The 16,757-nt window shown below is 42.4% G+C and overlaps 1 protein-coding gene across 3 annotated transcripts in view; it reads right to left on the bottom strand.

The window, feature by feature from the left end:
* Positions 1–1,411, bottom strand: part of LOC133622281 (chemokine-like protein TAFA-1) — a 71,241-nt gene extending 69,830 nt beyond the window's left edge. Inside the window, exon 1 of one of the 3 annotated variants that reach the window (XM_061984853.1) lies at positions 944–1,411. The gene's annotated coding sequence lies outside the window, so the exon portion shown is untranslated. The remainder of the gene's footprint in view (positions 1–943) is intronic. The other 2 variants (XM_061984844.1, XM_061984836.1) reach the window with 2 other exon arrangements.
* Positions 1,412–16,757: the final 15,346 nt, after the last annotated feature.

Genomic DNA, 16,757 nt, shown 5'->3' with positions numbered 1-16,757 from the left:
TCTTCCTAGTTTGCTTTGTCTTCTTCTAGAGCCACAATGCTGCAAATGTGGAGCGATCCCTGGGGATTTTTTTCCCCGTGCAACAGAAATTTCCCCTGACAGGCTGATTCCCTTCTACTCCCGAGCAGTGTCCCTGCCTCCCAACCAAACTCCAACTTAAAGAAAGACACGATTTCGCGAGCAGACGGCTGCCAGGGCTTTTCTGTGTCTGTCAGAATAATGTGACAGTGACACAGCAGGAATGGGAATCAAAAGCCGTCGCACAACATTGTTTTGCGTGGAGAAATAAAAGAATATAACAACGACAGCACTTCTTTTTTTTTTTATTCTCGTAAACGGAGAAGGAGTACATTAAAGTGACATTTAAGCTCTCATGATTTCCTACTCTGTAACAACCTGGCATGATGAATTACTTTTATCTAGATGGCTCCCATGAATGCTCATTAGATTCAAAAGATTTGCATACAGTGTAAGTGAGTCAAACTTTTTTTTTTTGCTCATTCTAACTTTTAAGTGAAGCAGGGCTTGTATTTGAGGATGTGGACTAACCTTTTTCTTTGAGACATATTTTAATTATTTCTAATGGCTAATCTAATAGCTCTGTTACAGCTCATTTTTAGTACCTATTCTGTGTTATATGTGTTTTATGTTGCACGATTGTACCAAGAACAATTCCTAGTTTGTGAACCCGTTCTCAAACAATGGCAATACAACTATTCTGATTCTGATTCTGATTCTGGCTGAAGTGCCTTTTTAAATAGTCTCATATTGAGGATCACTTGAATGAAGACATCAAGACAACAATATTCATGATTTGTCTTAGCACTCTTTAAATTTCACACAAAAACAGACATTTTCACTTGGAAATCTATGGTTTGCCAAGAGCTTAATTACTGTTCTGTTTCCTCCATGTGTGGCAGAAAGTAGAAAAAGAACCTCTCACCTGCGCAACCAGTCAATAATCATGTAAATATCTCATCAAGATGCCATAAATCCATCCATGATGTTGATCCCATTGGCGAACTCAGCTGGAGGAGAGAACTCCACTGACTCCGCTGCTCCACTCTTTGATTGCCACAGTCCACTGATTCACAAATCAAGTAGAGAGGGGGAAACAGATGCACAGCTCTTTCAAGTCCACCTTTTAAATATCACTGCCCCTTCAGGAGTGGCTCCCACTGAATTCATTTGCCCCTTTGCATGTGTCGGCACGTGCGGCGAGCTCCTTCTTCAAGTGTAGTGGAATCTCTCCTCTCGCCGTCTGCATCCTTCCAGTAAGAGGCAGCCTCTGCTCAGAGGCTCTGACTGACTCTCCTCTCAGTCGGCACCAAGATACAAATGTTCTGTGGAGCCGGGCTGACTGTTAAGACATTTGTGAACGCCTTACAGCATTAAAGACCGCCTCTGGATTAGATACCATTGTGGGATTGTAGCACCTGATCAGACGGTGCTGAGAAATGCAAATGAGGGCGTGAGGCAGCACGCACCTAAGTGTGGCCACATGCTTAACAATAATTTACATATTGAGCGAATCACCTGGGGCGGCATTTCCACTCACACGTTTCTCCCAGGAGGCGCATGCAGCTGCCCTACATCATAACAAGCCAAATGTGTGGACAGAAATATGGTGTTGTCATATTATCATACAGTGGTACCTCAGCTTAAAGCTTCTCCGCCTTTACAATTTTTTTGAGATACGAGCAGTCTCCTGGCAATTTATTTTTATTTTTAAATCACGGGCAAGTTTAAAATACCTCCCCACCGCTGGTTCTTATTTATTTGAATCCAACAATGTCATCCAAACGTGCTGTGCATTTCAAGGCTTCTGGCACAGAACTTAAGCCCCAGAGGAAGCTGCTTACCATCGGAGAAAAGGTGAACTATGCTAAAAGATGGTAGATAAGCTACGCGGTAAAATATACTAGCTGCCTTTACAAGGTCATTGAATCTTCGGTTTGCTATTAAAAGGAGGAAAAGACTATGAGTATGACGGCAACAGTTTTTAAAAAAAAGATTGATTGTCCATAACTTTGTTCCTCACGCAAAAGAAGATAGGCCCACGAGTAATGCAGCGACCATCATCATGCATTTAGCATCATTCGTGAGTACTATTATTTTACATGAATTTTAATTAAAATTTTGTTTACATACATAAGTGTGTAAAAAGGGTTTTCGAACATAGTAAATGTTTATTAGTATGTGTGAAAGGTTAATAACAGCATGTATAGAGCTAATAAAGAAATAAAATTAGAGACGCACCGGTTGATCACCGTCCAGTATTGGCTGATCCATCCATCCATTTTCTACCGCTTGTCCCTATCAGGGTCACGGGGGTTGCTGGAGCCTATCTCAGCTGCATTCGGGCAGTAGGCGGGGTACACCCTGGACAAGTCGCCACCTCATCGCAGGGCCAACACAGAACATTCACACTCACATTCACACACTAGGGCCAATTTAGTGTTGCCAATCAACCTATCCCCAGGTGCATGTCTTTGGAGGTGGGAGGAAGCCGGCGCACCCGGAGGGAACCCACGCAGTCACGGGGAGAACATGCAAACTCCACACAGAAAGATCCCGAACTCAGGACCTTCGTATTAATCTGTGAAAAAGTATGTGAACGGCCAATACCCCTTGATGCCTTTTGATGCCGTTCACAAAAGGTGACCCCTCTGTGGCTGATACTTTATTCATTTTTGGTCCCCTGACTGAAAAAAAAAAGTGAAATTTCCATTTTTTTCTTTAGCCTATGGACCAACTATAAATGAGCCCTACGAACTCTGCCTTGTAGCAAAAATTATGGGAAGGTGTTACATAACCAGAAACGGGAATCTAAGCAAATCAGTTGATCTACATTGCTTTGTCAGCTTGTAGGTAAATGTTGTAAAGTTTTATAATGAATCACACTTCATGTTTCTGACCATGCAATTCATTATACTGCCTTTGGGGAAGGAATTTGAATAATAATAAAAAAGTACAGCAAACGAAATACGTATTATAATGTTCCTTTTATGTAGCCTATCTAAGTGGTATGTGCACAATGGAACACTGCTATTGGCAAGAACAAGGATAAATGGGCTGTTATTCTGTGGAAATATGCATTAGTATTTATGTCTGGCTTGTATCCTCGATATTTCCAAGCAACACAAAGAGCTGTGCATTCACATTATGTTGTGATTTATATTTGATCTGTGTCTGGCATACACAGGCAAAGGTCGGGACCTGCACACCACCGTTTCTGTAGCATGAAGATGTTTCACTAATACTTGCAGAGGAAGACATCACATTCCCAGCTGAGGAAAGAGTGAAGAAAGCAGGAAAAAAAACTGAAGGCAACATAGTGTTAACCTCCGAGGCTTTGACTGAGACACCTGGGGGAAAGAGGGATTTGGCACTTCTTAGAGGAGAAAGCCAAATATCATAAATTGTTGAGTTCATTTGAGCAGAACAATAAGGTCCAAAGATGGCGCTGTTGTGTGAGTAGAAATAGCTCAGCAGAGTGGCATCTTGAGCCTCCGCAGATTGGTTTCTAGGAATATGTCCGGTTTTTGAGCCATACGTGTGACCGTTTATCTGCCACACATAAGCATAAAATCAAGAAAAACTGTGGAAGAGTATTACATATTTCACAATTAGCAGCAAAAAAAGTCAGTTGGAAAGTGCGATCTGTTGCATTGTTGACAATCTGACCTTTGACCTCAAGCATCCTGTATAGATGTCCTTCAATATCAATGCTGTTCTTACCTGACAAATGGAACGATGGTGATGAACAGAAACCCATCCATCCATCCATTTTCTACCGCTTATTCCCTTTTGGGGTCGCGGGGGGCGCTGGAGCCTATCTCAGCTACAATTGGGCGGAAGGCGGGGTACACCCTGGACAAATCGCCATCTCATCGCAGGGCCAACACAGATAGACAGACAACATTCACACTCACATTCACACACTAGGGCCAATTTAGTGATGCCAATCAACCTATCCCCAGGTGCATGTCTTTAGAAACATTTTTTTTTATTATCATTATTATAAAATGTATGAAAATGCTCATAAACGATAAATATTAGTTGAGAATTGTCTTGAGGGGTGAGGGACAAATCCTTAGGATGTCCTTTAACAGCATCCCAAATTTGCCCCAACTGTAAAGTTCTACATTATGAGCCTGATCTACAGACTTCTAAATAATATGTGCTAAATAGTGTGTGTAAACTATAAAATTGCATATACTCTTAGTCGGCATTTTGCGTGTGATCTACTATATGTGTACAACTGATAAAGCCTGGAATATAATCTTCAGTGTCGCAAGCGTACGTGTAATAGTGTGATGTTGTTGCGCTATATTATGAACTAGACAGGGTGTTATATTTATTTTGAAGTAACGCTTTTATTTTGAAGAACCGGATGTCCGGTGCGGGAAGTGTCTTTGCTGTTTTTTCGATTGCTTTACTTCCTCTTCCTTCGGACTTTTGAATGAGAAGGTAATAGTTCTTCACTGCTCCGTGTTTCTTCATATTGTAAATATTCTTCCTAAACGTTTCTAGATACTTGAAAAGTTAACCCAATATTGTTGTGGGTACAAGTGATGTGTTGTTTTGAGTAATTTTTATGCACAATTTCGGTTATTTAGACGTAGAGCGTCGACTGTGTGAATTGTTTGGTAGTATTTTCGCATGGTGTTTGCATCACACAGGAGCAGATATCACTCCGCCAGAAAGTTGAGACCTGTGTGTGTGTGTTTCGTGTTTCCAACACAGGTATGTGGATTTGTGCATTATTATTATTTTGTGAGAAAACGTTTTTGTTAATGTAATTTAATTTATTATTATTTTTATATGAATGAATGAATGTTACTTCCTCTTCCTTCGGACTTTTGAATGAGAAGGAGCAGATATCACTCCGCCAGAAAGTTGAGACCTGTGTGTGTGTGTTTCGTGTTTCCAACACAGGTTGCCAATAAATACTGAACCGACGGCATGGTGAAGTGTCTTTTATTTAAAAAAATTACACAACGCAGAATAAGACTCACTACATACGCATACACATACGCAAGAGTGTATGCACCCTGCCCCTGCGTATTTTTTGGCTTGCAGCTGTGATTGGTCAGTTTTTGCCAAGGAGGGTCCCTGAACACAGGCAGCAGAGTTTGTGCTTGAATGCACCAATTATTGTATGAAATTAAACAACAGTGATTAATCATTAGCATTCAAACTGATATTGTGTACTAAATATCTCGGTGCGCTCTAAAAATAATTACTGTACGTGTCGTTTTTCAGCTTATTATGTTGTTGCGCCCAGAAGAAATCACAAAGTACGACACTCTTTTCAACTTTTATTGTCAATCTTGTGCTAACAACAGGTTCAATTCAGAAACATATTCTTTCTCATGCGCACACGTCTTTTTCTCTCACATGCAACACATCTCATTCTCCGTCAATAATCTTGAAACATTTGTGAACTCTGAACATGACCATACAGATTAAGACCAGCATATCGTTAATTTATAATAGTTTTTTTTAACAGTTTTTGTTTATTTACAATTACATGTTAGCACTCTCTTGTCCCATGTCCCAAATAGCGTTGTAATTAAGTATAGCGTCTTCTGCTGCGACTCGTTGCGTAGATGCAAAGTCCATTTTTGCGAAGGTATTTTTCTCTGGTTTATAAGTAAAATGTCCATTAGAAGTAAACTGATTATTCTGAGTGATTAGCTCCAGTGTAGACACAGATGTCAATGTTGTCATTATTTACTAGAAGGAAATCCAGTATCTAGTCAACGACAGCTGCAGTTCCTCCTTCAAGAGACACTGCCCCTGAGTGTTTTGGAAGAACACATTACAAGTCTAGCGCCACCCCCCATGGAAGAACTATAAATCAAACAAGACGCCGTCAGAGGGTACACAAGCTATGTGATGTGAGAGTTAACACCAGGCTTCAAGGGGAACTGCACTTTTTTGGGAATTTTGCCTATCGTTCACAATCATTATGGGAGACAAGAAGAAAAAAGTATATTTTTTACATATAAAAATCGACTATTTCTTGGTGGTTAGCAATGCAGCTAATGGGAACAATCCATTGTACCTCTAAATCAGTCCATATTCTTTACTGCTCGCTAGTGTTGTGTGTCATCATAATTGTTCCTCTTTGTACTTCGTAAAACCTTGTAGTTTGAACAGTCTCTTAAATTGAATCAAATTAGTACAGTACGGGCCAAACGTTTAGACACACCTTCTCATTCCAATGTGTTTTCTTTATTTTCATGACTATTTACATTGTAAATTGTCACTGAAGGCATCAAAACTATGACACCTGTGAAGTGAAAACCTTTTCAGGTGACTACCTCTTGAAGCTCATCAAGAGAATGCTAAGCATGTGCAAAAAAGTAATCAGAGCAAAAAGTGGCTCTTTTGATGACTGTGGAAGTCTCTATGTGTAGGTTCCCCTGGGACCGACCGAATCCTTGTGAGCCCAAGTCCAGGTTTCAACAAGTCTTTTATTTTTCTATTTATGTTGTGCAATGTTCTGGTCTGTATTGCTCGCGGCCTCCTGCTCGCTTGTGTGTGTCTGCTCCTCTCTCCTCAGCCCTAACCCTCATGGCCTCGAACGCTGCTGATAAAGGAGACATGTGATTAGATAACCAACCCCAGCTGGGCAATCTACTCACCGGTCAGCTGGGCTTCGAAGCCGGGCCATACACACTCCCCTCCTGCAGGAGGCGCGCCGACCACACCCCCATCCACATACCTCCACCGCCAGACTCAGGCCGGGAAACCGCCCGGCCACGCCTACTCCACCCCCTCCGTATGAGAGCGGGAGAGGAAGTCGGCCACAGCCATCTGTGCCCCCGGTCTGTGGATCACTCGGAAGTTGTAGGGTTGTAAAGAGAGATACCAGTGGGTGATCCGCGCGTTGGCATCCTTCATGCGATGGAGCCACTGGAGGGGTTTATGGTCTGAGCAGAGGCTGAAAGAGCGCCCCAGCAGGTAATACCGGAGGGCCAGGACCGCCCACCGGATGGCGAGGCACTGCCTCTCCACCGTGCTGTACCTCGCCTCCCGGTCCGAGAGCTTCCGGATGATGTACAGCACGAGGCGGTCGACACCCCCCACCTGCTGGGACAAAACAGCTCCCAGCCCTCTGCCCGATGCGTCCGCCTGCAAGCAGAAGGGGATGGAAAAGTTAGGCATGTGCAGGACCGGCTCCTCGCAGAGGGCTGTTTTCACCCTCTCGATCGCCTGCTGGCACTGCTCCGTCCACTGGACCAGATCTGGAGCACCAAGTAAGTTAGTGGGCTGGTCAGGTCCGCAAACCGGGGGATAAACCTCCGGTAGTAACCCGCCAGTCCCAAAAACTGCCTCACCTCTTTTTTTGTCTTGGGAGTCGGGCAGGCCGCAATTGTTGCTGTTTTATCTACCTACGGGCGTACCTGCCCTCCTACCAAGTGGTACCCCAAATGCTGTACCTCCCTCCGGCCAATCGCACACTTCGCCGGGTTGGCAGTGAGCCCTGCCTGCCTCAGGGACTCCAGCACCGCCCCCACCTGCCCCATGTGTTCTTCCCAGCGACCACTCTGGATGATGATAGGCGGCCGCGTAGGCAGCGTGAGGGCGCAGCACCTGGTCCATGAGGCGCTGGAATGTGGCGGGCGCACTGAACAAGCCGAACGGAAGTGTCACAAATTGGTACAATCCTTCCGGAGTGAAGAATGCCGTTTTTTCCTTAGACTCTGGTGACAAGGGAATCTGCCAGTAGCCCTTGGTCAAATCCAGTGTCGTGAAAAACGAGCAGTGCCTATCCAAACCAGGAGCTCGTTGACGCGGGGCGCGAGATCGCCGACCCGAACTCCTCCCCCTCCTCGACCACCGTCACCATGGAAACAGGCTGCGCCTCCTTCCATGCTTTCAGGAAGTTGAGATGGTACATTTGGGTGTCTCCACACCGGTCCGAACGCCGGACCTCGTAATCCACATCATTCACTCGTCGAGTGACCACAAAGGGTCCTTGCCACTTAGCGAGTAATTAAGAGCTGGACGTCGGAGTAATACAAGCACTTTTTCTCCCGATGAAAATTTTCTTAGCTGCGACCCCCTGTTATACAGGCGCTGCTGACATTCCTGGGCCGGGAGCAAATTCTCACGTGATAAGTGACCCAAAGTGTGGAGTTTTGCTCTCAGGTCCACAACGTATTGTATTTAATTTTTGCTGGGGCTTGGACCTCCCTCCCATCTTTCCTTAACTATGTCCAAAACCCGGCGCGGCTTCCTGCTGAACAACAATTCAAAGGGGGAGGCCTGGGGTACCTCCCGCACTGCAAAGAGCAGGGGATCCAACCATTTATCCCAATTAGGTTTGTCCTCGTGTATAAACTTACGGATCATGGATTTCAGCGTCTTATTTCAGCTGCTCCACCAGCCCGTCGGTCTGCGGGTGGTGGACGCTGGTCCGAATAACCTTAATTCCCAATAGTCCGTATAGTTCCTTTATCGTGTGTGATATAAAGGACGTGCCCTGGTCAGTCAGAATCTCTTTCGGTATTCTGACTCGGGAGATGACCTAGAACAGTTCTTGCGCCACACTCTTTGCAGAGCTGGACCGCAGCGGCACTGCTTCGGGGTATCGAGTTGCGTAATCCACCAGAACTAACACAAAACGATATCCCCGGGTGCTCGGGTGGAATGGTCCGATGAGGTCCATGCCAATCCTTTCAAACAACTGGGTGATTTCCTCTCCTGTTTGAGTGTCACGACTCACTCTGTACAATCTGTCCCTGATTAATGCAAAGTGGGGGAAAACGATATCACTTGGTCCCAGGCCGAGCACAGAGTGTCGTCTCGAGACTGCTCAAAGGGGAAGTCTTCCATGGGGTGGCATTGGGGGGCCGGGGGGCTTCCCGCGAAGCCCCTGCCGGTTCCCCCTCGGCAGCGTCGGATGACCTTGCGTCGCCGCTGATAACAGCGCAGATATCCCATTTCCCTACCGGTCGTGAACGCACCCCTGCACACTGCTTCACTAAGTCATGAAACTCCGCCCAATTAGTTCCCAGGATTAAGGGGTGCTTGAGGTGCGCATTTACAGCAACCTCAACACTATATTTTCTTTTGTTGTATTGAATTTCCACCGGCACCACGGGGTACTTGGGCACATTCCCATGAACACATTTAATTTTCACCCGTGCTGCCTGCCTCAAAGCCCCGGGTCGAACCAGGCTCTGGTGGATCATGGACTGCTCACAGCCCGAATCCACCATCGCTCGGTGTGAACTCCTGTACCCTTACCGGGACACCGTACGTCTCTCCCGGGCCGGGGGAGGGCGTCGGAGGGCCGACAACCTGGATCACCTGTCCCACCTCCATATAAAGTAGATGGTGTAGACCAAGTCAAATTGACTAAGATGGAGCTACAATTACCGCTGTATTAAGGAGGAGGAGATATTATCGACTAAAAAAATACTCAAATGAGCCAGATTCAAAAGAAACTAGCATAATTTAAATACACTTTTCTGGTTATTTGTCCTGATGTTGATTTGAATCAACGAGCTGCACTCTCGGAAAAGTAGTTGTACACAAACCAGGTAGGGTGGGAGGGATCTATTCCAGCTAACATGGCAGCTGATAAGATGCACAAATAAATAGTTGACAGGATTAACCAATGAGGATTCAATGGATCCTATCATTAGATATAAAAGTCCATGTGAAAAATTGCTTTTTGCTCATTTGTCATATGATAATAAAGTTACAAAACAGCTTTAAGTTTGTAAGTGAAGTGTGATCCACCCGCATAAAAACACAAATACTTTTCTCTGTCTATCATCCTTGCACAGCCGCAAACCAATCACAACGATTTTTCTGACCTGCAGACCACCGGTTTCTGTCTGAAAAAGGTTCATGCACTGCTGATTTAATGGGCTTCTCCCTGAATGCTTCTGACGGCAACTCTCTAAAAAGCAACCGGAATAGAGAACCACAATGTTCTCAGAGGTTGTCTCCTAATTCTTAAATAATCATTACAGACACAAGAAAACAGACAGCCCATACGCTCCCATAGGCCTGAGTGTTTAATACAAGATTTCTCAGACCACGAACAGCATTACATTTTCTCAGAGACAACAAAAAAATCATGTTTTTTAACAAATAATGGCAGCACTAAGACTTCCCTTTTTACGCCTGTCTGACTCCATGTTGAATTTTGCCTCTAAATGGCATGCCTACAAGATAAGGTGTTAGTTGCTTTCTTCCAGAGGGCGGCTAAGCACAGTGAAAATGTCAATAAATCGTTGTTTTGCTCTGGGTGGGAGTGCTGGAAATGTCTCAGGAAGAACTATGGAGCCAGGATGGTTCTAGTCTATTTGGCTTCCCTTCAGCAGTGCCGCTGTCTTGTCATTATGAGCATCACTTAAAGCCTTTTTTGCCCCATATGACATTTTATGGTGGTATTTAGATTACAACAACAACAAGCCCACAGGGTCAATTTCCGTAGAACATACCACATTGTAGATCATGCCATGCAGAAATGCTTTTTGAACAATGACAAAGAGCAGCCTGTTGTGGATAAAAATCATCCAGAGCTTGGCGGGCAAAGATCCTCCCGCGCAGTTTTGCAGTGCCACACAATTGGTAGTGTTGGGGATAAAAGAAAAACACACTTCCTGTTGGTAGCCAAACATCCTTACAGTGAGATCAATAAATCACTGCCAGTAAGTTAGTCATTGAATAGGTACAGTGTTGCGGTGAGGGATGTCGTCCTCCAGACTCATTTGCATATTCATTTGATGGTTTTTGTTTTCTGATTCCTTCCACAAAAGGTCAATAGGAAACGCTTGCTGTCTACTTTATCTGCATGAGGCAACTCTCAAGTTCAGCCAAGTAAGAAATAAGATTATGTTGATAGAAGGCAGTGTGGAAATCTGGCCTTTGAATTTCTTTTAGTGGGGTATTAACATCTTAGCGGGTAAAATCAATGCAAACTGTTTCTAAAGTAACCAAAGGCTGGAGGGGGATATTTTTCAATTTGTTTATGCTCCTCTCCACCTGTTAAATGGAAATTGAGCGTTTACACCAGGCGATCTTAACATTTCATAGATTTTTGAAGGATAATAATCGTTTCTCTTCCATCCTTGTCATTAATTAGAGTGTGGCTCTGAAACAACTCATTAACTTGTTGGGCACAAACCTTTTTGCACTTGAGGCACAATGTGAGAAAATGTATTTATTTAAAAAGCAGAATAAGCATCATGCATACCTAATCCGGTTATTTCTGAGAATGTAATAATAACTACATGCTAATGTTTTCCATTACAATACTGAGTCCGATTGACATTTACCGAGGGCGACGCTATTTGATCCTGAGTCAAATGTCATTGCATGCACATTAGGAAATATTCAAATTAACAACAGAACTGCATGCTTGTGATATTCCATGTCGACGTATTGTCTTTTTTGCCCAAACTGCTGATGACAGTCTCCAGAGAGAGCAGATGCTTTTACCTCCTGGCTCAGGGCTTGGCCGTTCCATCCCAGTAAGCATCCCAATGCCTCCTGAGATCTGCGTCTGTTGAACTCTCTTTTGGCAGCCAGGTGAGGGACATGAATATAATAGAAGGCGTTTATCCCCGGCCTTTAAGAATGTCATCGGCAGTTATCTGGGTTAATATTTGCAATTGAGCGTCACGAGCCTGATGTGCATTTCTTGTATTCCCGATAAGAATACGTCATGTGTGGAGATAAGGGTGCCTTTGAAGGATTTGAAAGAGGAAGGAAATCTGGCGAGACGCAATCAATCATTTCAGCGGCCTTCATTGTGCATGAGGTTGACACGATGCCACCGAAGGCACGTCAGCTCCATAACAAACATCACATGATAATGCCAATAATTACGCCTTCTCCTGTTCCATCTCTTCTCTGATGGCCGCATCCATCTCCGAAGATGAAACCATATGTTCCCTCCTGTTTACATCAGCATTTAAATGACATGAACACAACATTCTCTTTTTTAATCATCCTTGTGCAAAATGTCCAATATACACATCAGGGTCCTTATGTAAAGAGAGTTGCGTGGCTTTCCTTCAAAAAATGAACGTACGATCAAATCCAGAAAACAGCGTACGCAAGTAAAAATTCAGACGTATCAAAGTGTTCGAAAGCACAAATCGAAGCACATTTCTTTGGTATACATCGCAATCTACTTGAGATGGGACACAGGAGGTTGCTGGGCTTGGCATGCCCGCACCACGGCCAGGTCCCACCCCTTTATAAATATGCAAATCATATTGAAAGTAGCTATGTGACCCCCCACCTGAGCGCTTTAAAAAGGGATAAGAAAGACTATGACTCTTGTTTGATTACTCAATTTATGATTACAATACAGGAGAGGACAAACCCAACCGTACAATACGTGACAGAGTTGGTCTAACCCGGGAGTATCAAACGTAAGGCCCGCGAGCCAGATCAGACTCGCAAACAAGTTTTATCAGGCCCGTGGGATGACTTTGCTAAGTATAAAAATGAGCCAAAATTTTTGAATAAGAGAAACTGCTGTTCTAAATGTGTCTACTACATATCGTAATAGCAATTATTTCTATCTTTGTAGATTATGTTACATAAGTAAAAAAATAAATAAACCACATGATGTCGAGGAAAATGAGCAAACTATATAAATAACTTCCTGTAATTTGATTTTGATATCATTTTTTTATCTTGATAGATTGAAAATTAACACCAACGAGTTGACTGATCTGCGATGAGGTGGCGACTTGTCCAGGGTGTACCCCACCTTCCACCCAATTGTAGCTGAGATAGGCTCCAGCGCCCCCTGCTCCCCCAAAAGGGAATAAGCGGTAGAAAATGGATGAATGGATGGAGTTGACTGATGAACATTATCAGATCATTTATTCAAAAAGTATAAATAACGACAAATAAAGGTAGAATACTATTAACCGCAACATGTAAGTGTAAAAAAAAAATTCAACAACATTATGATTTGAACATTTTCACAATGTGCTTGTTCTATTTTTAAACAAAGAAAACTATTTGAAGTTATCTTTATTTTTAAGTTATCGTGCCGTGATTTTACCAGTCCGGCCCATTTGGCAGTAGATTTTTCTCCATGTAACCCCCGATCTAAAATGAGTTGGACACCCCTGGTCTAACCCTCCCAGCAATAGGTGGCAAAATGATTGCCTACAATAGACGTCTTCACAGACATTAATATGAATATGAAATACAAGTTGCATTGGTGAAAAAGTGAATTTTGCGTCTTTGCCTCAATGTTTTTTACATTGTTGAAATCAAATGTTGCCAAGCCCGAATCGGCGGAATTGGGTGGTTGTATCTTCATATGTCTCTGATGAGCACATCAATCAGTCTGAGGAGTAAAAATTGGCATTTTTTTTATGTGAACTGTTACCCAGCATACCTCTCTCTGTGGCTAAAGTATCCACAGCCTGTAGAAATGTATGTACAACAGCTAAGAAGCTGCCGTGAGACAGTGTACATTTTCACGTCAACGCCAGTCTTTATACAAAAAAAACATTGGAAATGTTGCACAAACAAGCAATTAAAGTTATGGATAAAAAACCTAGGCACTATCATCACTGTGCTATTCTAAAAAAATACAGTATTTTAAACTGGGACAGTCTTCACATATTTGCAAACTTAAAAGTGACCTATTAAGTACTGCATGAATTTGCTCCAGATCCTCTAGCAGACTTCATCAGCCAAAGAAACAGCCGTGAGCGTGTCGCTCCAGGCTCTGTCAGAGGTGACTGTTATATTCCTCTGCGCAGGAGCACTTTCAGTAAGTCAGCCTGGTCAGTAAGGAGTGCAAATGTGTGGAACTCAGTACCTGAGGAGGTTAAACTGGTCACAACATACAAGGCCTTCACAATGAAAATTTAAAATGTGGCTTATCACCGCCTACAGCTACCAGCACTAAAAGACGAGCCTGTTTTGATGCTAAGATAAATGTTATGTTGTGATGTTGTATTTTATTTTTCATCATAGTGTATATGTATTGTGTGCTTTTTTCTTTTTCTCTCTCTTTCTTTTTTTTTTTTTAAATTATAATTGTACTGCCTTTTTTACATCATGGCCAGGGGACTACAGATGAAAACAAGCCTTCTGGCTAATTCTGGCTTTTTTAACCATGTGTAGTCATATGTTTTATGAAATTGCATTGTCCCCTTTGAAATAAACGAATCTAACTAACTCTAACTAATACATCTAATCTTTGACATGAAAAATTAAGTGCGCCAGGTTTTTGTGCGTACGTAAAGCTTGTGACACGAGGGTCGAGATTATTTGAGTTGAAGCTGAAATATGCTGCAAGCACGCTGTCTTCATCTGCTACACACCGAGCCAGAAAACTGGTGTAAGTCGCAGCAATTTTCGCCCTCCTTAACTGACACTCAAACAAGGGCAGAATATAAAAGAGAGCAGGGTATGAAAAAGTGCCTCTTTAGAGAAACATAATTCAAGAAGAAATCATGTATATTATATGACAAAATGTCAAATCATTGCCCATCCCCTTTGCAGTCAGCGCAGGATTTGGTCGGAATCTCAGCCTAACGTTCCTGACAAGGTCAGAGTCTCTCATGCAACCTTTTTGTTGAAAGCCCTCCGCACAACAAATGGAGCCTAAACTGCTTGATACCTGCTGTTTGCACTCTAAAGGCAGCTTGCAAGAGTTGATTATGGACACCAAATCTGGCACGCTCTATCCTCGAGCATTTGTTCTGGGCCACTGCTACCCGAGTGTGACTTGAACAGCTGGAGGAAACACAGCGGCAGAGGTCAGCTTTAACCCGCTCCAAGAGGTAATGAAATCTATGGAGAAAAATCTGACATTTGATGGATGGATGGAAAGCAAAAAATACTAAACAAAAAAAAAGCAGACAACGCAATAAAATGGGCTTTCGCTCGAAATGTGAGTAATGTTCTTGTCCATTCGAGCTTAAAAATCCAGATAATATAAAGAGTGAGTGTGGCTTGTCTATAAACTAAAAGGTAAAAAGCTCTGTGGTAGGCAGAAATTAGTGTAACACATACAGTTCATAATATGTCTTGGACTTGTTTTCTCTATAGTCTCCATGAATTTGACACAGGGACGTATTATACAGACCATCTTCAAACGGCTTTGGATGTGCTGTTTTGTGGGCGGTTCTATGTACGTGCCTCCACTTCGACTGCGTCTTCTCCACGTCATCCATGTTGTAATTTTTTTGCGCTTCTGTATCAGAATCTTCTTACAGATATGTTAGAACTGTAATATAATTTGTATTAGAAATAGCAACAGTGGAGGATGCGTGTGCATGTACGAGCCAGTCTGCCCCACAACAAGAGGATAGAGAAAAATAAGGTACTTACTGACTACATTGTCGGACTACAATGGCAGACTCGTGCAAAGCTCTTCGGGTATATCTCAACCATATATGGAGGTATCCGCTAACATCAGATGTTGGAAAAACGTCACAAGTTGTGCAAATTCCAAACGTCTCCTTTGGAGGAAGTATGAAGAAAAGAAAGAATGGGCCCCATTCAGCAATAAGTTCCTAACTTTTCCTCTTATTTTTCTTCCTAAGTGATTTCCTAAGAGGAGTCCATTCAAATTCATGACGTGCTCTTAAACGCCCAAATTGTTCCCACCTGCTGTTCTTAAGCTGCTGAATGCCAAATGGTTAGCGCGTGCGTGTCTATCATAATTTGCATAAAAACACGCCCTTATTTCCCCAATATGCATAACTAAACACTAGGGCTGTGAATCTTTGTGTGTCCCACGATTCGATTCAATATCGATTCTTGGGGTCACGATTCGATTCAATATCGATTTTTTTTTTCAATTCAACACGGTTCTCGTTTCAAAAACGTTTTTTTCCCGATTCAAAAGGATTCTCTATTCATTCAATACATAGGGTTTCAGCAGGATCTACCCCAGTCTGCTAGCATGCAAGCAGAGTAGTAGATTTTTGTAAAAAGCTTTTATAATTGTAAAGGACAATGTTTTATCAACTGATTGCAATAATGTACATTTGTTTTAGCTATTAAATGAACCAAAAATATGACTTAATTTATCTTTGTGAAAATATTGGACACAGTGTGTTGTCAAGCTTATGAGATGCTATGCAAGTGTAAGCCACTGTGACACTATTGTTCTTTTTTTTTTATTTCTTATAAATGTCTAATGATAATGTCAATGAGGGATTTTAAATCACTGCTATGTTGAAATTGAAACTAATATTGATACTGTTGTTGATAATATTCATTTTTGTTTCACTACTTTTGGTTTGTTCTGTGTCGTGTTTGTGTCTCCTCTCAATTGCTCTGTTTATTGCAGTTCTGAGTGTTGCTGGGTCGGGTTTGGTTTTGGAATTGGATTGCATTGTTATGGTATTTCTGTGTATTGTTTTGTTGGATTGATTAATTAAAAATAATAATAATAATATTAATAATAATAATAATAATTTAAATAAATAAATTACAAAAAAATTTATTTTTTAAAAATGAGAATCGATTCTGAATCGCACAACGTGAGAATCGCGATTCGAATTTGAATTGATTTTTTTCCCACACCCCTACTAAACACCTTAATTCCGTAATTTGCATAAGTAAACGCCCTTAATTCCCCATATAAGGGCACAATTCCGGTGTAACGAACATCAAACACACGGTGAAAACACAAACAGATTACAGAAGAGAAATTTGTATTATTCAAAACGTAAGTTTAAGAAAGGGGGGACTGCAGCGTTCAAATAAATATTTGTCACTTGAGGCAA

This window comes from Nerophis lumbriciformis, linkage group LG01, assembly GCF_033978685.3.
Source record: "Nerophis lumbriciformis linkage group LG01, RoL_Nlum_v2.1, whole genome shotgun sequence".
In the NCBI taxonomy this organism is placed as follows: domain Eukaryota; kingdom Metazoa; phylum Chordata; class Actinopteri; order Syngnathiformes; family Syngnathidae; genus Nerophis; species Nerophis lumbriciformis.
The sequence above is the reverse complement of the archived record's forward strand: the minus strand, read 5'-3'. Positions and strand labels throughout refer to the sequence as shown.